The 24,289-nt window shown below is 42.5% G+C and overlaps 2 long non-coding RNA genes across 2 annotated transcripts in view; both read left to right on the top strand.

The window, feature by feature from the left end:
- The window catches only part of LOC131492510 (uncharacterized), a 43,866-nt gene extending 25,255 nt beyond the window's left edge, over positions 1-18,611 (top strand). Inside the window, exons 2-3 of the long non-coding RNA XR_009252086.1 lie at positions 10,956-11,007; positions 17,274-18,611. This is a non-coding gene — a long non-coding RNA (uncharacterized LOC131492510). The remainder of the gene's footprint in view (positions 1-10,955; positions 11,008-17,273) is intronic.
- A 3,117-nt stretch (positions 18,612-21,728) lies between these two features.
- Positions 21,729-23,899, top strand: LOC131492509 (uncharacterized). Its single transcript, XR_009252085.1, has 3 exons — positions 21,729-22,068; positions 22,393-22,499; positions 23,682-23,899. It is a non-coding gene; the product is annotated as an uncharacterized LOC131492509 (long non-coding RNA).
- Positions 23,900-24,289: the final 390 nt, after the last annotated feature.

A 24,289-nucleotide genomic window follows, 5' to 3' on the forward strand; every position in this document is an offset into this window, starting at 1 on the left:
CTAAAATATCACAACTAAAGCAGTCAAATCTAGCAACGATTCTTATAGGACGCAAGATAGTGGGACAATTAGGCAATGAAATTATCGTAGCGATGTCACCACGAAAGCAAAATGTTGACGTGTACTTATGTAATAGTCTGGTTTCTTGAGTTTCTAATTATTTGTGATTAAATTTTCCATTTTCTATGCTTTTGTATTTAATAATTAAATCTGCAAAATTTACACAGACTGACTTTATTTTGGTAATTATTATCATTAAGAAACCGGGGTGCCTGGGTGGCTCAGTCGGTTGAGTGTCTGACCAGCTTAGGTCATGATCTCACAGTTCGTGAGTTCGAGCCCTGTGTCGGGCTCTGTGCTGACAGCTCGGAGCATGGAGCTTGCTTCGGATTCTGTGTCTCCCTCTCTCTGCCCCTTCCCCGCTCATGCTCTGTCTCTCTCTGTTTCTCAAAAATGAATAAACATTTTTAAAAAATTAAAAAAAAAACACAATAATTTATGGCTTTTTCCTTATGGAAGGGGCATTCTTCTAATGTCCTGCAAGGTGTCATGAGACCCCATACCAGCCTTGTGTTCTGCCAGCTTTCCTTCACAGGAGAGGGGGAGCCCCTGCCATACCTCTTGCTGTCGTTAGGTCAGGAGGAGACTGTATTTTGACTCCTTAGTTTCAGTCTTCCTCAGTTTTAAGAGGCCTCCCTCACCCCGCTTAGCCTAGGAAAACTACTACCTAACCCCTGGGTCATGGATCTATGCCCTTCCCTTGGGCTCCTTCCAGACTTGTCGGCCAGTTCAGGGGCCCCGGTCTCTGCTCCCAGATGACCCTCTCTTAAATGTGCTATACAGGTCAGGGCTGTGGCTTTGGTATCCCCACAGAGGGCTGCCCAGTTAAATGTGGATTTCAGATATGGGATCGGTTTATACTTGAACATTATCTATTGTGTATGTGAGGTTTGAATAGACCCAGGCATCCTTTTTGTTGTTGTCATTGCTGCTGGTTTGTTTGGAAATCCGGCAACCCTCTGTCCAAGGCAGAGCATAGTACATGGATAGCAGGGAGGTGTTGGAAACAATTTGCCTGATAGGCAGGCTGAAAAGATACAGGGAAATAAAGCAGTGGTCCTATGGCTCTTCTTCTTCTTCTTTTTTAAAATTAAGAAAAAAAATTTTAATGTTTATTCTTGAGACAGAGAGAGACAGAGCATGAGCAGGGGAGGGGCAGCGAGAGAGGGAGACACAGAATCGGAAACAAGCTCCAGGCTCCAAGCTGTCAGCACAGAGCCCGACGTAGGGCTCGAACTTACCAACCGTGAGATGGTGCCCTGGGCCGAAGTTGGATGCTTAACCGACCTGAGCCACCCAGGCGCCCCGCTATGGCTTTTCTCAGTAGTCTTCCTTTACATATAACCATGTTTAAATTAGTTTGGACGCCCCTCCCCCTCCATTTTCCATGGGCCTTAGCTTCTCCATGTGTAAGATCAGGAGGTTGGGACCTGAATCCCTGAGAAGCCATGAAAGCAGTGGACGTCTCTCCAAAAACACGCATATCCACAAAAATTAGGTGAAGTTACAGAGAGTCACAGCCCCTGCTTGAAGGCTTTCTGTGGACCGCAGTCAGGGCACCATGGACTAGCTCTCTGTGGACCATTCCAGCAAGAAGAGGTCATGATCATTCTGTGGCGACCATCCTACTAAAGGAATTAGAAAACAACAAGCAAGGGGCCCCTGGGTGGCTCAGCGGGTTGAGCATCCGACTCTTGATTTCGACTCAGGTTGTGTTCTCATGGTTCATGAGTTCGAGCCCCACACTGGGTTCCGTGCTGACAGTGGGGAGGCTGCTTGGGATTCTTTCTCTCTCCCTCTCTCTGCCCCTCCTCCACTCGTGTGTTCTCTTTTTTTCTCTCTCTCAAAATAAATAAAATAAATAAAAAGTAGAATTGCCCGTGTCATCTTGGAACATTTCTGTCCGATGACACCAAACGATTTTACTAACGTGAACTTGTTAGTTTCCACATTTCTGCTCGCCTGATGGGTGCTAAGCGGTTCTGCATTTGCTAAGGATTTGCTAAGGAAACTGAGTCATAGGAGAAAACAAAGACTTTTCAGGATTTCAGAAGAATTCTCAAAGTATCCCATCTTCTCGGACTCTTTTTTTCCATCTCTTCGGAAGGGACACCTAAGCAAAGGTGAGATTCTCTGATACAGCGGGTGCAGAAGCGTCCAGGGAAAACACCCTGGGAAGACCAACAGGACGGAGACACCCAGTGCAGTAGCGAAGCCTGGAGAACATTCTAACTGGGGACTACGAGTAGGAGAGAGCGAGGTTTTATGATACTATCATAAAATTAATTACACTCAGCGATACTTGCCATCTGTTGAGCACTTACGCAGAAGGCGGTGTGCCAGGAACTATATTCATTTCTTCGTTCGATCCCCAGGACAGCCCTGCAAGGTAAGTAATGGCATCCCCACTTTCCCAGAAGAGGAAATGAGGCTTCGAAAGACAGATTTGCCCAGGGCCACGGAGGCTTTATAATATTCATCTTAATCCATAAAATACCCCATGTGGCACTGATGGGACAGGGAGAAAGGAGCGTCCCACGTTTCCCTTCTTGAATTCCAATAACGTCCAATGATGCCCGTCTGCAAGGAAAGCCTGAAGGCAGAAGGCAGATCGTGGGGGCTTTGGTTGGCCGAGGGTCCTGGGACTGCTGGTTCAGGTGGAAGGGAACACAGGCCGTGCAAACCCGGAAAGGGTGGAGTTTAACATTAGCTGCTTCTCGCTGCTTCCAGATGTGCGCAGACCGCTCCCAGCCTCTGATCAAGTCTCATCATGAAGGGAGAATAAAGGAGACAGACTGCTTGTTCCAGCTGGATGGTCACAGTCAGTTAGGCGGACAGGGATTTCCCGGACAAAGGTGCAGGGAGGGTCAAAGTCTTGGAGGGTGGAGTTGTGTTGGTTTGTCACTTTAATATGACCTCTGAAGGTGGGTTATCAGGGCACCTCTGGTCAGCCTGGGGCGACCAGATTCTGAGTGGTCGCTGTCCTCCTACCTCCTACCACCTGCAGATTCTCAGATGTGGGTTTCAGGTCCTCGGATCTGCCTGCCACCCACAGCCTCCCAGAGTCCCGGGGCTGTCACTGCGGCTCCTGCAGGGGAGAGCGGCCCCTTCCCGCAGCCTGACTCCGAATTGACATCCTGCTGACCTGGCTGTCGTGATGCCCCTCAGGGAAATGGATGAAGGGAGCCCCATCAAAGATGTAACGATCACAGAATCCCTGGGGCACTGCTTCACAGCGACAGAAATCATTACGAAAGTCAATAATGCAAAATCAACCAATAATGACTTTTATTTTCCATGCTAATAAAATGACAGCACCAACCAAATTCACGACTTTTGGTAGACATTTACTTTGAGAATCAAAATGGCAGTTTTTAAAGTCTTTTGTCAACGAGCCCCTTCTATCATTCACTGCCTTAAAAAAAATGATCTGACGTTCAGGGAATACATTTCAGAAATGACTTTTAACCTTGCCATTATCTAAATCGATTCAATTTGACCCAGTTTTGCCTTGTGTCAAGGTCAAAAGTACTTACGGTCTTAGGGACTGTATTTTTCAATTTCTGAAGAACACAGGGCAGGCTCACAAAATTGCCAATGGGCATAAAAGATAGCAAAAACCTTGAATTAGTTGGAGCGAAGCGATCAGGATAAAGAATTGTCTTTTTTTTATTTTATTTTTAAATTTTAATGTTTATTTTTGAGAGAGAGAGAGAGAGAGAGAGAGACAGAGGGGCAGAGGGAGATAGAGGGGCAGAGGGAGGGGCAGAGAGAGAGAGACACACACACAGAATCGGAAGCAGGCTCCAGGCTCCGAGCGGTCAGCGCAGAGCCCCATGCGGGGCTCAAACTCGCAAACCGCGAGATCATGACCTGAGCTGAAGTCGGATGCTTAACTGACTGAGCCACCCAGGGGTCCTGTCTTTTATTTTCAATAGCAAGACAGAGAATTAACATCTTTGGAGCACCTATTTTGTGCCAGTTACTAAGATTCTTAAGGGATTCACGTGATACATCTTGGCACTTTGTTTACATTTCTGTAACCACTACCTAAAACTCAATTGAGCACAACACTTCCGTGACTCCAGAAAGCTACCCACCCCCCCTGCCGCCCTGGTCCCTGCCAGGCAATGCCAGTGCACCCCAGGTCACTGCAGCTCTAATATTTACTACCACAGATTAGCTTTGCCTTTCTTTAAGGTCATATAGAATGAAATAATACATCGCATGATCTGTCGGTGTCTTTTTATGTCCGGCATCTTTCACACACGGAAGTGTTTGAGATCCATGCATACTGCTTTTTATATCACTAATTGATTCCTTTTCATCGCTGAGTGCTAGTTCATTTAAGGGATATACCATAGGGTATTCATCTGTCCCCTCCTCCACCTCCCCTCTGGCAACCACCAATTTGCTCTCTGTACTTAAGAGCCTATAGGGGCGCCCGGGTGGCTCAGTCGGTTGAGCATCTGACCTTGGCTCAGGTCATGGTCTCATGGTTTGTGAGTTCGAGCCCTGCATTGGGCTCTGTGCTGACAGCTCGGAGCCTGGAGCCTGCTTCGGATTCTGTGTCTCCCTCTCTCCCTGCCCCTCCCCTGCTTGCACTCTGTCTCTGTCTCTCTCAAGAATAAATAAACATTAAAAAAAAATTTGTAAGTCTCTTTGTGTTTGTTTGTTTTGTTTTTCAGACTCTGCATAAGTCTGTGTGACTTATCATGCACGGTCTTATATGGGACTTTTATAGGACTCTATGGTGGGGGGAGGACGAGGACATATATTTTCATTTCTTTTAGGTAAATGTCTAGGAGTAGAATTTCCAGGACATAGAGTAGATGCTTGTTTAATTTTTTCAAGAACTACCAACACATCTCCAAAATGTCATACTCTTGGTTAAATATTAGGGCTCATTCCACAGATACTGACCAAATACTAACAAAATGGAACAAAAATATCTGCTGTTGGGACAGCTAGCTGGAGAAGACACAACGGACAAATAAGTTAAATATAAAATGTCAAATGGTGATAAGTGCTGTAGAGAAAAGTAAAGTTCAAAGGAGGGAGAAAGAAGCATGTGGTTTGGACAAGATTCACATTAGCTGTTGTCATTAAAAAAAAAAAAACCAAAACGCAAAAACTGGATTCTGTTTCTTTTGTGACCCAGAAGTTGGCTCCTTGGGTTTTGCAGCCAGAAGGTGGTTCGGTGACCTTGACAAGAAGAATTTCAGTGAATCATAAGACCTCTTAGTTAGCGGTGAGTCATTCTTGTCCATGGACCAAAGAAGCAGCTTTAACCCATCGTAGGTGACCTTTGGGCTCTGGAGTCAGGCAGTCTGGGCTCAAATGCTGGCTTTGGTCACTTGCTGAGTGCCCTTGGACATGTTATTACTGTCTCTAGGTCTTAGGTTTCCTATTTGCAAATAAAGACAACGTAAGAGCCCTAACTTCATAGGGTTCTAAGGTTAAAGGAGATAATGCTTATAAATTGCTTGGATGTAAGGACTGAAACATGAGAAACACTCAGTGTCGGTTGTCGTTATTTTTAAAGAGGAGACTTTTTTTTATCTTAAAAATTTTTTTAATGTTTATTTATTTTTGAAATACCATGAAATTGGATATTCCACACAGAAGTCGAGTCTTTCTCTCTTTCTTTCTTTCTTTTTTAATGTTTGTTTATCCATTTTTGAGAGAGAGCAGAAACAGGGGAGGGGCAGAGAGAAAGGGAGACACAGAATCTGCAGCAGGGTCCAGGCTCTGAGCTAGCAGCCCCTAGCCTTGACTGACACGGGGCTCGAACCCACGAATCCCGAGATCATGACCTGAGCCAAAGTCAAACGCTTAACCCACTGAACCCCCCAGGTGCCCCTGGAGGCTTGTTCTTCTGACACAAACCACACTGCTCTCAGCCTCAGGTTTTTTTTCCCTGCCGTATTTCTCTTCTCCCCTGTGTTGTCAGCATTTTCCCCACAGTCCCAAATTCCTGCTCATTTCTCCAGAGAGTGGTTCAATCGGCTCACTTGTTTTATTGCTTTCTGAAACCCCGGCTCTCAGGGTCCAACCTCTGCCATGAAGCTTCTTCTCAACAAAGACTCCTTCCTCTTCAGGAGGAAATTTTACAGCAGTTGTACTTGATAAACATTTGACAAATGATCTCTCTTTTGTCCTAGTTATCCTCATGTGTGAGAGGAGATGTGTAATTTTGGATGGGGATGGGCATTCCCTATAGTCTGTCTGAGAGCCAGTGTTTTCTCAGCAGAGGTGATATCTCAGAGGCTTGACTTGGTTTTCTGACCAGTGGAACAGAGATTTGGGGGTTTGTGGGGCGCTGCCTATACCTTTCTCTCTTCTCCTTGCCTTGCAGGGACCAACTTCAGGACGCAGTGCAGGGCAGGGGGGTGGTAAGAAGAGCCTTGCTGGCTGGGGGGAATTTTCTCCGCTCTGTAGAAAGCCAGCTTCATCCCTGAACTGTGTTCTCAGGCTCTCAGCTTGTGTTTTGCATGTTTGTTTCACTAAAGAAGTCTTCAGGGTTTTCTTTATGCCTTTTAGCAAACTATATTCTGTTCCTTAGGTATTTTGCATTTGGAATTATGCCTTGAATTGCAGCTTAATTGTTCTTCTTTTACTTTACTTCTCTATAATTGCCAAGCTTTCTAATTTTATTTTCTTTTTAAAATACCTTTTAAAAATCCTCTCTCCTTAGCATACACACACACACACACGCACACACACGCACGCACACACATGCAACCTAGGCATAAATAGAACAAAGTATGTACAGGATTCACATGAGGAAAACTACAAAGCTTTGATGAAAGAAATCAAAGCAGAACTAAATAAATGGAGACAGACTCCATGTTCATGGATAGGAAGACTCAATAGTGTCAAGATGTCAGTTCTTCCCAAATTAATTGATAAATTCAATACAATCCCAGTCGAAATCCCAGTGAGTTATTTTGTGGATATTGACAAGCTGACTCTAAAGTTGAACATTTAGGGGCACCTGGGTGGCTCAGTCGGTTAAGCGTCTGACTCTTGATTTCTGCTCATGTCACGATCTCACAGTTCATGAGTTCGAGCCCCGTGTCCAGTTCTGCACTGACAGCATGGATCCTACTTCAAATTCTCCCCCCTCTCTCTGTCCCTCCCCTGCTTGTGCTCTCTCTCTCTCTTAAAATAAATAAGTAAACTTAAAAAATAAACATTATTTACAAAATAAAGTTCAACATTTACATGGAAAGGCAAAGACCCAGAAAAGCCAACACAATATTGAATAAAGTTTGACAACTCACATTATAGGACTTCAAGGTTTAATGTAAGCTACAACAATTGAGACAGTGTGGTACTGGTAACAGAAGAGAAAAATAGACTCGTGTGTCAGAATACAAAGCCTAGAAATGGACCCACAGATAGTCAACTACTCTTTGACAAAGGAACAAAGACAATCCAATAGGGAAAGGATCATCCTTTCAACGAATAATGCCGGAACAGCTGGACATGTCTATGCAAATAAATGAATCGAGATGCAAATTTTACACTCTTCACAAAAATGAACCCAAAACGGATCTTAGACCTAAGTGTAAAATGCAAACCTGTAAAACCTCACAAAAGATGGCCGAAAAAAATCTAGTTGACCTTGGGCTTGGCCATGGCTTTTCAGATCACAAAGCGTAGTGAAAGAAAAAAATAAAAACCTGACAAGTTGTACTTCATTAAAATTAAAAACTTCTGCTCTGTGAAAGACGCTGTTTAACAAATGAAAGACAAGCCACAGAGTAGGGGAAAATATTTGCAAAACACATATCTAAAAAGGAAGGGTATCCAACATACACAAACTCAACCCTGAGAAAACAAACAACCCAACTTAAAAATAAGCAGAAGATCTGAACCTGGAAAGATCTGAGCTTTAAAGTGATGGCAAATATACATATGAAAAGCTGCTCTCCCTCTCCGGTCATTAGGGAATTGCAAATTAAAACTACAAATTAGATGCTGCTTCGCACCTACACCACCAAATTCTGGCAAAGATACGAGCAACATAATTTCTCATTCAGTGCGAGCAGGAATTCAAAATGGTGCAGCCACTTTGGAGGACGGCCTGGCGGTTTCTCACAAAACTAAACATACCCTTACCATATGATCCAGCAGTTGTGTTCCTTGGTATTTATCCAGTTAAGTCAAAAACTTATGTCCAAACAAAAACCATAGCAGGTCCTATACAGGGAGTGAACCCTAATAAAATCCGTGGATTTCAGTTCAGAGTAATGTATCGATATTGGCTCATCGCTTGTAACAAAGGTCCCTCACTAACACAAGACGTTAATAATAGGGGAACTGTGTTGGGGGAGGGCACGTTATGAGGGAATATATGGGAACCTTCCTTCCACTTTCGGATCCACTTTTCTGTAAACCTAAAATTGTCCTATACATTAGTTTACTGGGGCAGTTGTAACCAAGGACCACAAACTGGGGGACTTACAACAACAGAAATAGATTGTGTCGCAATTCTGGAGGCTAGAAGTCCAAAATGAAGGTACTGGGAGGGCTGGCTATGCCCCTTGTAAGACTCTGGGCAGAATCCTTCTTTTTTAAAGTTTATTTATTTATTTTGAGAGAGAGAAAGAGAGAGAATCCCAAGGAGGCTCTACACTGTCAGTGCGGAGCCTGATGCGGGGGTCAAACTCGCAAACCCTGAGATCATGACCTGAGCTGAAACCAAGAGTTGGTTGCTTAACCGACTGAGCCACCCAGGGGTCCCCTTCCTGGCCTCTTCTTAGTTTCTGGGAAGTCCTTCTGGGAAGCTGGCAGTTCTTGGAGTTCTTGGCTTACAGCTGCTTCAGTACAATCTCTGCCTCCATCACCACACCCCTGTTTCCTATCATCTTTGCTCTGTGCATGTGATGTTTGGGTCCAAAGGTCCCCATTTTATAGGTGCACCAGTCACATTGAATTGGGCCCACCCCAATGTCCTCATCTTAGTTTGATTATCTACCTACACTCTATTTCCAACTGAGGTCCCATTCATAGGTATGGGGGACTTCCACATATCTTTTTGGGGGACACGATGCAAGCTGTAACATGCCCTAAAAAATAAAATATAAAATTTAAATTAAAAAAAAAATAAGGGTGTTAATTTTTAAAAATCCCCTCTCCTTCCCTGGATAGGAAGACAGGAAGAAGTAACTTTCCTGGCTTTGGCTTAATTCTCTGGCATAGATGTTTGACTAGTAATACCTATAGGCTCCAAGACTTGATGGCATTAATAATATGATTTTATATCATTCTCAGTATTCTATTGAAATAGAGGGGAAATAGTGAAATCTAAAGAAAAAAGAACCAATTCTTCTTTTATAGGACATAACTAAAAAACGAAAACTGCCCTCAAATATAAGCTATGATGAATATCAAGGTCTAGAAAGCAGCAAATAAAACTCGTAGAGTTTGAAGACAATTCCCGGCTTATAGCATCTGTGCAAAGAAGTCAGGATCGGGGGAAGAGAGGAGCCCAGTTTGTGACTGCGTTCGTTATGACACCGCACACTGGCTGGTCAGCTGCCTTGTTTAGGGCACTAACAAAAGCACGCTTCAGATTTCCTCACAAGTGGGGAGAGTCCCTCTGTTCCAAGTCGTGAGCTGTGATCTGGGCCCCAGTCATCTCTCTGTCTTGTCAGATGAAGCAGTGTCTCTAGGACAACACAGATCTATCTCTGCCAGAGACAAGTGGCTGCCTGCTGCTCGGGATCTACTCTCCCCCTCTCCCTAACTGACCTAACCCCAGTTTTCTTTGAGACCATGAGCCAGTTGTGAGAACCAGTTCTCACAGTTCTCAGCTAGTGAGAACCAGTTGTCTCTCCTTACTCCCTTGTAGCTGGGGGTTCCAGGAGACCTAACTGTGCTGGTGGCCTGGTTGGAAGTCCCCAGAAAGGGCTGCCCTTCATTAATCAGAGAAAGGCTTTCTAGATCTTCCTTCCTGGATCTTCCTCCCTTCCTGGGCATGATATCTGGAGGTTTGGCAGCCATCTTTTGACCATGACTATGCAGAGCTCACTCTTAGGAGAGTGGAACTGAATGAGAGAAGAAATCTGGGACACTGATGAAATCGGGGCCCGCGGCTGCTCTGTCCTCGTTTTTTCTCCTTCACACTTTTTCTTACAGTTTTATTTGTCATTTGGGCTTTAGGATTTGCCACATTTCGGATTTTGCTAATTTGCAAGACACGTAATATCTACTTATTTGGCTTTATGCAATGTTAACGAACACCAATGATCATCACAGGCTCCAAATACATGATATTCTAATTTTATCATTCCCTCATTTATAAGCAGTGATAAAGGAAAAGGTTTGCCCATCAACTATTTGGTTGCTTTGAGGAACAATTCATGCAAAAAAGATCATGTAAACTCTTGACCCTTTTTTCTTTATCACTCTTCGAACTAAGGGGTTAGTGTCCTGCTATCCTTAAAGGCAACCAATTCAGAGATTTTTAACATGTTCATTTGTTTGTTTTCATCGTGAATAACTCCTGGACTTACATATATGTGATGTGTTTACATCCATAGCTATTATTATTTTTATTCATGTTCAAACTATCCTAGCCTTTGGCCCCTGGGAATCTCTTCAAGTGGCTTCTGAGGCGACCCCACTAAGTATAATGCTTTTTATACATTTTTTTATGCCCTTTGTGAGGTTGTGGAAGTTCACTCCTTACTATATTGGCTAAGAGATTTTATCATGATTAGAAGTGAAATTTTATCAAATGTTCTCTCTGCATGTATCGAGATGATCATATGGTTTTTAATCCTTTATTATTGTGATGAATTTTGTAAATCACTCTCCTAATGTTAAATTAGTCTTTTTAGAAATTCAAGTATAATGAACAAGTGATGTTATATTCGTTTCAGGTGTATAATGTAATGATTCAACAATGCTATGTGCTACTCAATGCTTAGCTCGGTAAGTGTGCTCTTAATCCCCTTTATCAATTTCACACACACCCCCACCTCCCGTCTGGCAACCCCCAGTTTGTTCTCTGCATTTTAAGAGTCTGGTTTTTTCATTTACCTCCTTTTTGTTTGTTTGTTTTGTTTCTTAAACTACACGCATGAGCAAAATCACAGGATATTTGTCTTTCTGTCTGACTTAATTCATTTAGCATTTTACCCTCTAGATCCATCCATGTCATTGCAAATGGCAAAACCTCATTCTTTTTCACGGCCAAGTAATAGTCCATACTGTATATACACCACGTCGTCTTTATCCTTTCATCCACCAATGGACATTTGGGTTGCTTGTATATCTTCACTATTGTAAATAATGCAGCACTAAACAAAAGGTGCATATATCTTTTCCAATTAGTGTTTTCATTTTCTTTGGGTAAATACCCAGTAGTGGAATTACTGTATTATATGGTAATTCTGTTTTTAATTTTTTGAGGAAGCTCCATGCTGTTTTCCACAGTGGCTGTACCAATTTGCATTCCCACCAACAGTGCACAAGGACTCCTTTTTAATCCTAACCCTTGCCAACACTTGTTATTTCTTGTGTTTTATTTATTTATTTATTTATTTATTTATTTATTTATTTTAAGCCATTCTGACAGGTGTAAAGTGACATCTCATTGTGGGTTTAATTTGCCTTTCAATCCCAGGACTCGACTTTCTTGGTCATGATACATTAATCTTTTTATGTATTGCAGGATTTCATTTATTCTGTTGAGGGTTTTTGCCTTTACGCTCATGAGTGAGATTGATCTACAATTGTACTTTCTCATATCATTCTTATCAGGTTTTTAGTATGCCAACCTCATAAAGTGAATTGGGGATTTTGTTTTTCCTTTTTTAAATATTATTTGGCAGTTAATAGTACTTATTTCTTCCTGAAGGTTTGGTAAAACTGGTGGTAAAGCCAATGGGACTCAATATTTCTTCAAGGGTATGTTTTGAAACTACTGATTCAATTTCCTTAATCAGTTTAAGACTATTCCTCTTTTCTTGATAACTGCATTTGAAACGAATTTGTCCAGTCCATTCATTTTTAAAATGTACTCATTTTTAAAATGTCCAATCCATTCATTTTTAAATGAATTTAAAATTCATTTTTAAATGTATTGGCGTATATCACATCTTCTTATCCATTTGGTCTCAGAAGGTATGTATTCTTGATTGCTTTTCCAGTAGAATTCACTGGGGACTTCGTCCTCTCTTTTTCTTCATAAGCTTCAACAAAGGTTTTCTATTCATTTAACCTTTTTGAAGAGCTAACTTTTGGTTCTGTTGATCCTTCTTTTTCTTTGTTTCCTTTATCATTACCGTCTACTTTCATCATCCCATGCTTCTACTTTCTTGTCATTAATTCTGCTGTGTTCTTAAAGCAAAATTGGGTGCTTACCTCGTTATTGGAGAGGTTTGCTTTTTTTTTCCTAATGTTAATACCTAACCTAATAGAGTACTGTTTTGGCTCTCCTGTAGGTTTGATATCTAATATTTTTATTATTTTTTATGTCCAGCTATTTTCCCCTTTCCATTATAAATCTCTTTGGACCAACAGGCAGTTTAAAAGACTATTTTTAATGTCTAAATGTATGATTTTCTCCAGGTTTTTGCAGTTGTTAATGTTTATGTGCTCTAGTATAATTGCATTGTGGTCCTTATATGTATGTAATGCCAATCCTTCTAAATTTGATGCAGAAAGCAGATGGTCAATTTTCATGTGCATTCCATATGTGTCTGAGAAGGATGTGTTTTCTTTAATTTCAAGGTGTAATGTTATATATTGTCTATATATTTATTCATATTTGGTTTGTTCGATTTATCAGTTATGGTTTGTCCACTACAATTATCTACAGAGAGATATATTAAAATCAAAATCTCCCACTATTAAGATGAATTTTTATATTTCTTTTTCAATAAGAAATAGTCACTTTTTCAATAGTCAGTTTTTGATATACGTATTTTGAAATTAAATATCAATTTCCTATGCATTCATTCTTATGCATTGAACCTTTCCTCGTTATCTTTACCTCTAGTGAATCCCCAATGAAACTTACTTTCTTTAAATTCTTTTTTTTTAATTTTTTTAATGTTTATTTATTTTTGAGACAGAGAGAGACAGAGCATGAATGGGAGAGGGTCAGAGAGAGAGAGGGAGACACAGAATCCGAAACAGGCTCCGGGCTCTGAGCGGTCAGCACAGAGCCTGACGCGGGGCTCAAAGTCACGGACCGTGAGATCATGACCTGAGCTGAAGTCGGACGCTTAACCGACTGAGCCACCCAGGCGCCCCTAAATTCTCTTTTTTAATATGAAGTTTATTGTCAAATTGGTTTCATCTTTAAATTCTTTATGTCAGCTTTTGGGGGGTTAATATTCAACTAGTACATATTTTCCTATTCATTGACTTTTAATCACTTAAGGTAATACCTTATAGGTATACCTCTTGTAATCAGCCTATGCATGGCATTATTTTAACTCAGTCTTCCACCCTTTCCTTCTAACTGTAGAGCTTAGTCATTTTACATTTATTATAGTTACTGATATGCTGGGTTTCTATTCATTACTATAATATTATATGGTTACATTTGTCTACTTTTTCTATTTCTATTTCCCTCCTTTTCCTGCCTACTTTTGGAATGATTGCAAGTCTTCTACCCACTCATTTCATTTTTTTCTGTCTACTTTGTTTGGAAATTACATTTTCATTCTTTTCACAGAACTCCACTGCATGGCTATATCATAGTGTACTCAACCAGTCACCAACTGATGAACATATAGGCTGTTTTCAGTCTTTTGCTATTATACACAGCACTGTAATAGATAGCCTTTACCATTTCTACTTTTTATTTATTTTTATTTTTTTAATATTAAATTTATTGTCAAATTGGTTTCCATACAACACCCAGTGCTCATCCCAACAGGTGCCCTCCTCAATGCCCATCACCCACCGTCCCCTCCCTCCCACCCCCCATCAACCCTCAGTTTATTCTCAGTTTTTAAGAGTCTCTTATGGTTTGCCTCCTTCCCTCTTTGTAACTTTTTTTTTTCCTTCTCCTCCCCCATGGTCTTCTGTTAAGTTTCTCAGGATCCACATAAGAGTGAAAACATATGGTATCTGTCTTTCTCTGTATGACTTATTTCACTTAGCATAACACTCTCCCGTTCCATCCACATTGCTACAAAAGGCCAGATTTCATTCTTTCTCATTGCCAAGTAGTATTCCATTGTGTATATAAACCACAATTTCTTTATCCATTCATCAGTTGATGGACATTTAGGCTCTTTCCATCATTTGGCTATTGTTGAGAGTGCTGCTATAAACATTGGGGTACAAGTGCCCCTATGCACCAGCACTCCTGTATCCCTTCAGTAAATTTCTAGCAGTGCTATTGCTGGGTCATAGGGTAGATCTATTTTTAATGTTTTGAGGAACCTCCACACTGTTTTCCAGAGCGGCTGCACCAGTTGGCATTCCCACCAACAGTGCAAGAGGGTTCCCTTTCTCCACATCCTCTCCAGCATCTATAGTCTCCTGATTTGTTCATTTTAGCCACTATGACTGGTGTGAGGTGATATCTGAGTGTGGTTTTGATTTGTATTTCCCTGATGAGGAGCGACATTGAGCATCTTTTCATGTGCCTGTTGGCCATCTGGATGTCTTCTTTAGGCAAGTGTCTATTCATGTTTTCTGCCCATTTCCTCACTGGATTATTTGTTTTTTGGGTGTGGAGTTTACCATTTCTACTTTTTAAAGAGTAGCTTCTAGCCTTATGAAAGCTTAGATATTCAGGTACGCATATGTCGCCTATAAAGACTAAAAGTAAAAAGCATCTTTAACCTCCTCTTGAAAAATACAAGGACCTTCAAGAACTTTAAAAATGACCAATACTCTTTCGATGTGAATTTTATATTGTCTAGAATTTTAATTCTACATTGCTTTTGACCTGTAAGTCTAATATTATTAATGTTTCTTGTATTATAAATGTACATTAGATTTACTGACATATTCGTCAATTTCTTGGCTTGCCATTTTTCCTTATATGATAGGTCTTCCAGCTGCTGTCACTTTGGAATTCACCTCATTCCTTGAATGTGAAAATTGGTGTCTGTCCACTATCCTGGATACATTTTCATCTATAATTTAAAAAATATATATGGTCTGTCCTCCTCATGCTGTGAGTCTGTTAAGACATTTGTCACACCTATCATTGTAGGCTCTCTGTTTCCTGACTCCTTTTTCATGTTTTGTTTCCCTTTGTGGCACCAAGTTGCCTTGTAGACATGTTTCTCACCTGTCTTCAAGTTCACTGAATTTCTCTTTAGCCATCTCTAATCTGCTGGCTAATTTGTCCATGGGGTTTTCATTGCACTGCTTGCTTTTTCATTTCAATTGTTCTTTTAAAAAAGTATCTTCACACTCATTTTGTGTGATCTGTTGTTCCTAGCTCATATTTTCAAGATCCCTTTCAGGACTTTTTTTTTTTTTCTGTCTGTAGATAGTGCTGGCTCTCGCACATAGTGCTTTCTTTCCTTGTGGGTTTTGTGACTTGTGCCACAAACACCTTATTTCCTTGGACCATTATTTCCGAAAAGCCTTTGAGTCCTGGGATAGTGCTGAGTTTTTTCAAAGAGGACCCACATTTGCTTTTTGTAGTAGCGTGGATATGCTGCAAACATGGGACTACTTTATTTTTTTTTTATTTTTAAAAAAATGTTTATTTATTTACTTTGAGAGAGAGAGAGAGAGAGTATGTGTGAGCAGAGGAGGGGCAGAGAGAGAGGGAGAGAGAGAATTCTAAGCAGGCTCCAGGCTCTGACCTATCAGTGCAGAGCCCAAGGCGGGGCTCAAACCCACAAACCATGAGATCATGATCTGAGCCAAAATTGAGAGTCAGATGCTTAACTAACTGAGCCACCCAGGGGCCCCTACCTGGGACTACTTTCAATAAAATTATCTGCAAGTGGTTTTTAGAGGCTACAGAGATCATCTGAATTTAGTCCCAACACTTGGACAATATCTCCGTTAGAGCTATGTGTTCTCAGGGGAATGTTTGTTCTTTTCCCCAGCAGTTAAGTCTAGACAGGTAATTTCCTGGCCTTAACTGTCTGCAGTTAAGGTTTATTTCTGGTTCACCCTAACACAAGAAATTATAGCCCTCTGGGTTCCCGGTCTTATGCATCTATTCTGTATCAGATTCCTTACTTGGGATGGTCTCTAAGATTTCAATCTGGCCTCTCACACCTGTGTACATATCCAAGCAGAACCTCAAGTTTTCTATGTTTCAAGAGAAACCTTCTAAATGAAAACTAGCTTTCCACTTGCTTACCTCCTAAGGTTTGTGCTTTTGCTTTGCTCTGAGTCTCTCTGGATTCCTTGCTTTGGTTCCATCCAATGATGCATTTAAAAGGCACAATTGAATATGGTCACTTCATTCCGAAGGGTTGGACAGGGTGCCCAAACTGCTTTACTGCCAGAGGCTGAAGTTTGGCTTTTGGTTTTGACAGAAACTCTCGGGTGGCCCAGGGACTCAACACAAAAAATCCTACCACGGCCCACAGGAAACAACTCATGCTCCGTCTCTCCTCCATGACAGGTCCCTTAGATGAAAACCAAAGCAATAAATTACCAACTTATAATAAATCACTGCTGGTGGCATTTCTGGCAGGTTGTCTTGTCACGAGCGAAGGATATGCTTTTCTAAGTGAGGGAAGAGTGGGTGGCTCTTGTGTGAAGGTTGAGATAACCTGATACAACTCCTCCAGGGCAGTGATGAACTTTTCGGGACCATTTCAAAATTTTCCAAAGGGAATAATATCCAGGCTGATAACGAGCCCTCAAAGCAACAGCTTAGCTGCCCAGAATAGCTCAGAGCATTTTGGAGCCTGCAGTTTCTCTCTCTCTCTCCTGAGACTCGGTATTGCGGCCATTCACAACTTAAAGAGCATGATTTATTCATCCCCCAATATCATGAGAACCAAAATGGATTGAGTTCATTTGAAATGCAGATGTGTCTGCACTGTAATTACAATTGCCCTTGTGATTTTTACCATGAGGCGCAGCCCTCAAGTGGAAATGAGAAAGATGTGGGCCACAACAGCAATGAAATATTTTGGCCCAAGACTAAAGCGAGTTTTAAAATACACACAAAGAAGAGCGGGAAACACACGAGGAACAGACTTGGCTAACATAACTTTTTTTCCTTCCCTCTGATAAATACCTTGCTTTAGACCCCATGAAGGGACATTCGTGGTGACCACAGGCAGAGAAGGTAAAGGGGACATATTCATTATCCTGTGGACGGTGTCTTGTTCAAGAGACTGCAGAAAGCTGGTGAGCATTTCTGAAGGCTTCTCAGAGGCACAAAACTAGCTATGATTCACGGAAAATGGCATTTGCTTTTGCGAAAATGCCACACCTCCTTTTGGGAGACGTGAGTTACTTAAAGAAGACACGATTGAATCCTGGGGCACCCTCGAGACTCACATCCACATACAGATTACATCCCACGTTGTACCCTTGTCAGAGGCCATTTCTGAGACACACACACACACACACACACACACACATCCAAACCCACACGCAAAACACCATTTGTTAGAAATATCTTTAGGAGACCATGATAGCATCACTTTCCCCTGGGACCTTCCAGAGAGCAGTGGTTTAAATTTTAGTTTTACCCACCAGCTGTGCCACCTGGCACGAATTACCTAATTTTTCTCCTCATCAGTTCCCTCCTCTATACAATGGGCATAACGATATCTACCCCATGTGATGTCAGAAGGTGGAATGCCTGTGAAAATAAAGTCTATACAAGTGTCAGTTGAGTTTATCATTGGGCACAAAGCATATTTATAGAGCAGAATAGCAGAAATCCCAGGCACAGAGTGAATGGGCCCACGGTAGACCCCTCCTCCTCTTTCACTCTTGATCTTGTCGACAAGTTCTTTTACAAGTCACAGTGTCTATGCTCCACCCTGACCAAGAGCAGGAGGGCAACAGCATCAAATGCCTTTGCTCAGCTGGGGTATTGAATTCTGGGATGGGCTGTAGCCTTTATGGCAGGGGACAGGTCCCCAAACCAGAAGTTCCTTCGGTTTCACGTGGCCTTCTTCTTTAGGGGAGCCTCTAATACAAATGTTCCTGTGTCGTGGGACAGGTGGATATTTGCTAGCAGGGACGACAAGGAGGAGAGTTCGCCATTGCGGGAAACTCTGTGATCAACTTTGCCCAAGAAAAACCTGAATTGGTCTGTGTACTGTGCCCCCTATGAGAGTCAGGGAGTCCCCTACCCTTATGCCTCCATGTCTGATACATTTGACCCCGGCCCCTTATCGCGGTAATTAAACGGGGGGTGGAGGGCTGCCTTTCCCAAAGCCAGCCAAGTGATAAGCCAGCCTGTGACTTGTAGCTCGATCCCCCTTATGAATGGCACATCAGTCCCGAACATTTGAAACGACCCTTCTATTTCCACGTTGTTCTCAGGAGAATTGTTTCTTCCAAGCAACTGCTGCCTGATCTTAGTTTGCTCTTGAGTCTCAAACTATGTGCATTCTTTTTTTTTTCTTTTTTAATGTTTATTTTTGAGAGAGAGAGAGAGAGCATGTGCGGGAGTGGGGGAGGTGCAGAGGTGGGGGAGGGATCCAAAGCGGGCTCTGGGCTGACAGCAGAAAGCTCCATGCGGGGCTCGAACTCAAGAACTTTGAGGTCATGACCTGAGCTGACGTCAGATGCTTCGCCGACTGAGCCACTGGGTGCCCTGATGTGTACATTCTTTAAGACCTCTGGTCATGGTAGTCCAGTTTGCCTAACAACTCTGTTACTGTGCCCTGAGACATTGATATTTTGAGTGTGTAGGATCCATAATAGTGACATGTGAATTACCGATGCTTACAGTGTAACCGTTGATCAACCCCTGAAGATATTGTTAGCTAGCATCTTCTTAGGAAAAACTTGCCTGAAAATTTTAAGCTGGAATGTCACTAGAACCTTGGTTTAGAAAAAAACTACAGGCGGGGCGCCTGGGTGGCTCAGTCGGTTAAGCGTCCGACTTTGGCTCAGGTCATGATCTCGCGGTCCGTGAGTTCGAGTCCCGCGTCGGGCTCTGTGCTGACAGCTCAGAGCCTAGAGCCTGTTTCAGATTCTGTGTCTCCCTCTCTCTCTGACCCTCCCCCGTTCATGTTCTGTCTCTCTCTGTCTCAAAAATATAATAAACTTTGAAAAACAAAAACAAAAACTACAGGCTCCTTATATGTTTGGCACCTGCATTAGAAATTGTGTACAAATTCTTCATAATGTCTGTGCATTGACCCTCAGAACAACCAATAAAATCTCAATTATGGGAGTGCCTGGGTGGCTCAGTCGGTTGAGCAGCCGACTCTTGATTTCAGCTCGGGTCATGATCCCAGGGTCTTGAGATTGAGCCCCATGTAGGGCCCATGATGAGCTGATGAGCATGGAGCCTGCTTGGAATTCTCTCTGTCTCTCTCTCTCTCTCTCTCTCTCTCTCTCTCCCTCTGTCTCTTTCCCCCGCTACCACTTTCTCTCTCTCTCTCTCAAATAAAAAAATAAATAAAAATTTAAAAATTCTCAATTATGAAAGGAAAAAAAGATCTGAACGGACACCCAGACACCACACTGAGCAAGGCATACAAGTGGCCAAAAAAAGCATGCGAAAAGCTTTCTCAACATCACCTGTTGTTAAAGGTACTGCAGATTAAAACAACAATGAAATCCCACTACACACCCATTAGAATAGCTCAAAGTCTAGAAAACTGGCAAGCCCACATCCTAGCGAGAATGAGGAACTCTCGTTCCTTGTTGACAGGGATGCGAACTTGGGTACAGCTGCTTGGAGAGACAGTGTGGTAGTTTCTTTCAGAGCTAAACGTACTTTGACCATGCAGTCCAACAATCTCACTGCCAATTTACCCAAGTGAGTTGACAACTCACCACACAAAAACCCGTACACGAATGTTTATAGCGTCTTTATTCATAATCACTAAAACTGGGGAGCAACCAATGCGTCCTTTAAGATAAATATACAAACTATATTATATGCAGACAATGCATAAAAAGCAATGGGCTACCAAGCCATGAAAAGACATGGAAACTTAAATGCATATCGCTAAGTGAAAGAAGTCAGTCTGAAAAGGTTACATCCAGGCATGCCTCGCCAAGCCCGTATCAGATGGCAAACTTAGTTGATAAATGTTGTGCGTGTTCTGACGGCTCCCTCTCTCTCTCTGAGACACAATATTGAAATCAGGCCAAGTAATTCCCCTACAGTGGCCTCTAAGCGTTCAAGTGAAAGGCAGAGTCACACGTCTCTCACTGTACATCAAAAGCTAGAAATGATTAAGCTCAGTGAGGAAGGCTTGCCGAAAGCTGAGATAGGCCAAAACCAAAATCAAGAGTGGAATGCTCAACTGACTGAGCCACCCAGGTGCCCCTGGAATTGAACACTTATTTCAGTGAGTGGATGGGAGTTGATGGGAGCTAGGTTTCTCAGCGTTGGAGTAGAAAGTTACCGACAAGCAAGGGGCAGAGGCTGGAGATATATATATATGATCTACATTGTGAGATATACATATGATATATATAACTGTATCTTTATAGAGGTCTCTCTCTATTTCTATATGTGTGTGTGTATGTGAGATACATATAGCCTGTGTCAGAATCCCCCCCCTTTTTTTAAATTTATTTAAGAGAGAGAGAGACAGACAGAGACAGAGTGCGAGTGGGGGAGAGGCAGAGAGAGAGGGAGACACAGAATCCGAAGCAGGCTCCAGGCTCTGAGCTGTCAGCACAGAGACCGCCATGGGGCTTGAACTCGCGAACCATGAGATCATGACCTGAGCTCAAGTCGGACGCTTAACCGACTGAGCCACCCTGGCGGCCCCAGAATCCCCTTCTTTTTTTTAAGGCTGGATAATATTCCATTCCGTCCCATTCATCTGTTGATGGACATTTGATTTATTTCTGCCTTTTGAGTGTGAATAATGCTGCTGTGAACTTTAGTCATTTTAATTTTTAATTTTAATTTTAATTTTTTTTTAGAGAGAGAGAGAGAGCACAAGCTGAGAAGAGGGGCAGAGGGAGAGAGAAAGGATCTTAGAAGGTTCCACACTCAACACAGAGCCCAACGTGAGGCTTGATCCCATGACCCTGGAATCATGACCTGAGCTGGAATCAACAGCCAGATGCTTCATTAACTCAGTCACCAAGGAGCACCTAAACATTTTTAAATTGACAAATGTGGGGTACAAGGTAGAGAAATGTAGGATGCAATATGTGGATGTTAGTGGGACAGGAGCTACTTGAATCCCCACGTAGAGAGAGGGCATTTCAGGCCAGACTGTACTAGTAATTTGGCAGAGAACTTGGCCCCTGACTCCCATGGCTGACAAAGACTTGGATTCCCGGTGAGTGAGCTGAAGGTCAGCTCTGGCTGGAACTTGTCCTTGTTAGCAGGGACTTGAAACGTGTTTCTCTCTGCATTTGAAGAGGCCGTGCAGAAATAGGGGTCTCCTAATTCTCGAGCTTTGGGGCATATGCCCTTCCTGCAGAAGTTTTGTGTTCACGACGGTGGCTTTGTGTCCAGTGGGTCCTTAGGAAATTTGCCAAGTGATTCACTGAATGACTGATGTGTTCACCGAGTTAGTGAGGAAAATGACACACCCTGGGGTGGGGGGCAGGGTATGAATGTATGAATGTGTAAGATGGATTCCGTACTGGAGGAAGATTAGCTGATACCCAAGAGAAGAAAAAGAAGTATCTGATGGACCATACAGCATTCAGGGGACCCCTCTCCTAGTTACTGATATTTTCTATTTGCTACCAGCCTTCTTCGGAATGCCTTTTTGAGAAGGAGATGTCACATGTAGTTTTGATTCTTAGAACCTGACGGGGTCATAAGATGCCTTCTATGAGAATGAATACTGAGGCATCCGGTGGCAAAGAGTGAGGGTCTCCCCTGTAGGAAGCGTACAAAGAAGGATCTAACATTTATGGAGTGGTTGCAAGGTGAGAGCCAATGGCTTGGTTCACAGTGACAGCTTTTTGCACTGGGTGTAGTTCAGGGGGAGGGTGGGGTGGGTGAAGTACCTTAGAAAGAAAAGTGAGAACATAAGTTTATGCACCCAATCTGAGTTTTGAGAGAGCTTGGAGTTGGGCTTTGTTCTGGAGGCCAGGTGTGGCCCTGCCTCAGGGTGGGTGTGGCAAGGGTGGGCAGATGTGGATGGTTCTGGGAGGTACAGAGCTCAAGGGGCTCAGTGTGTTCTTTGGCTTGGCCCTTGGGTGAGTGACAAACAGATTGCAGAACATGTGCTCTCTCCCTCCTCTTGGCAGGTGGGTGTGTAGCCTGTGGGTTGGACCAATGTGGTCAAGAAAGTCCTGCAAATGGGCAGTCAGAGGCTATGGTGCCTCAGGGCCTGTTGGCAGCACCAGAGGCCAAGGTGAGTTGATAAACGTGAGGAATTTGCATATCAACAAGGCCAGGAGCATCACCAACTAGTTGGAAAGTATACAGTTGGAATAAAATGTTCATCAAGCCCAACTCCTTCCAGTTGTCAAGCAGTGGGAGAGTATCAGGAGAGACAGAGGAACGGCCTTTGCTCTTAATCAGTCTTGGTCATCTTATGATCCATAAGCCCCTCCCAGGAGCCCCAGCATTATTCCAGATAGATTCAGACTTTTCTTGACATCTAGGAATCGACCACATTGAATAGGTGTGTTCCATGTCTTAGGTCGATGGTTCGCAAATGCTAACAATCCCAGCCAACGTTGACGATCTAGTCACTTTTCTCTGTCCTTTCACTACTAGCCCAGTGCCACATACACTAAAAGCTGATGCCTGAACCATCTTCTAAAAACGAATATCTGATTGTGTCTCTCTGCTCTTACAGCCTTTCATCAGCTTTCCATGGCTCAGAAAATAAAGGCAAGTTCCTTGACATGGCTGGTGAGGTCTTGCCTGGTCTGGCCCCACCTCCTTCTCCAGCCTCACTGCCCTGCCAGGCCCCCTCGCCCTATCTTTCAGGCTCTTGTATTTGCCAAGCTCTCGTCTGCCACAGGGACATTGCACATACTAGATTTCCTGTCTGGAATGATCTTCCTCTTTTTATCTAGTTAATTCTTACTCACCGTGACTCAAAGGTCCCTTGCTCAAGGAAGCTTTTTCTGATCGCTCTGACCAATTTAAATACCCCCATTATGGGCTCTCAGGGAACCACGAGCACTTGCATTTAGAAACAATTGCAATTGTGTATTTATTTATGTATGTTTTTTTATTGGTGTTTGTCTCTCTTCCAAACTGTTAGCTCCATAAGGGTGGAAGCAATATGGCTTTTGCCCATCGTTGTATCTCAGTGCCTGTTATTCCCTCAACAAATATTTGTCAAGCACCTGCAAACGTGACAGACACTGCTCTGGTGCTCGAGATGCTGGCATGAACAAAATGGAGGTCCCGCCCCCCATGGAGGGTGCTTTTTAGCACAGATTAGTCTACTAATATTAGCTTAATAAAATTCGTCAATAGTTACCATGTGCTAGGGCACTTGCTAAGTGCTTTTCATGAATTACCTCACTTAATCCCCTCAAAATCTGATTTTTACCTTTTTAAATTGCTCTTCTTTCAGCTGTTAAAAATGGAAACTTGAGTTTCTCAAGCCCCTCATTTCACAGCATATTATTGCTAGCGACCTGCTGGACTCTTCCTCGGTTCACGGATTGATTTTCCTTTATCCCCTATTTCTGCTCCTGTAATGCACCCTTCTATACCTGAAACAATTCTGGTGGATCTTTTTGTTTGAATGTATTTTTCAAAAATGAAGTTTGCCACTTTGATGCGTTTTTATTGATGTGTGATGAATTTTTAATTTACACAAAATTTGTATGTTATATATTTCTTTTCCCCATTGACACTGCTCTTAAGATCTATCCATATTGTATGCATCTAATTCCCCAGTTCTAACTGCTGTCTAGTACACCGTAAAATGCATTTAATACACTGCACCCCTCCAGTTCCTAGAGATGAACAACCACATTTCCATCAACGTAATAAATGCGTGATTTACACAATGAACACACTCATACATTTCTCCTTAGGTATGTAGAGACAAAATTAAACACCTGATGAGTGGCAGAACAAGAAGTTTCATGCAGCTACAATTTCTCACACCTAGAATTGGTGAATAGCAAATATTAATGATAGAAAACAAACTGAGGGTTGATGGAGAGAGGTGGG

The sequence above is a fragment of the Neofelis nebulosa genome, chromosome 13, assembly GCF_028018385.1.
Source record: "Neofelis nebulosa isolate mNeoNeb1 chromosome 13, mNeoNeb1.pri, whole genome shotgun sequence".
NCBI classification, from domain to species: domain Eukaryota; kingdom Metazoa; phylum Chordata; class Mammalia; order Carnivora; family Felidae; genus Neofelis; species Neofelis nebulosa.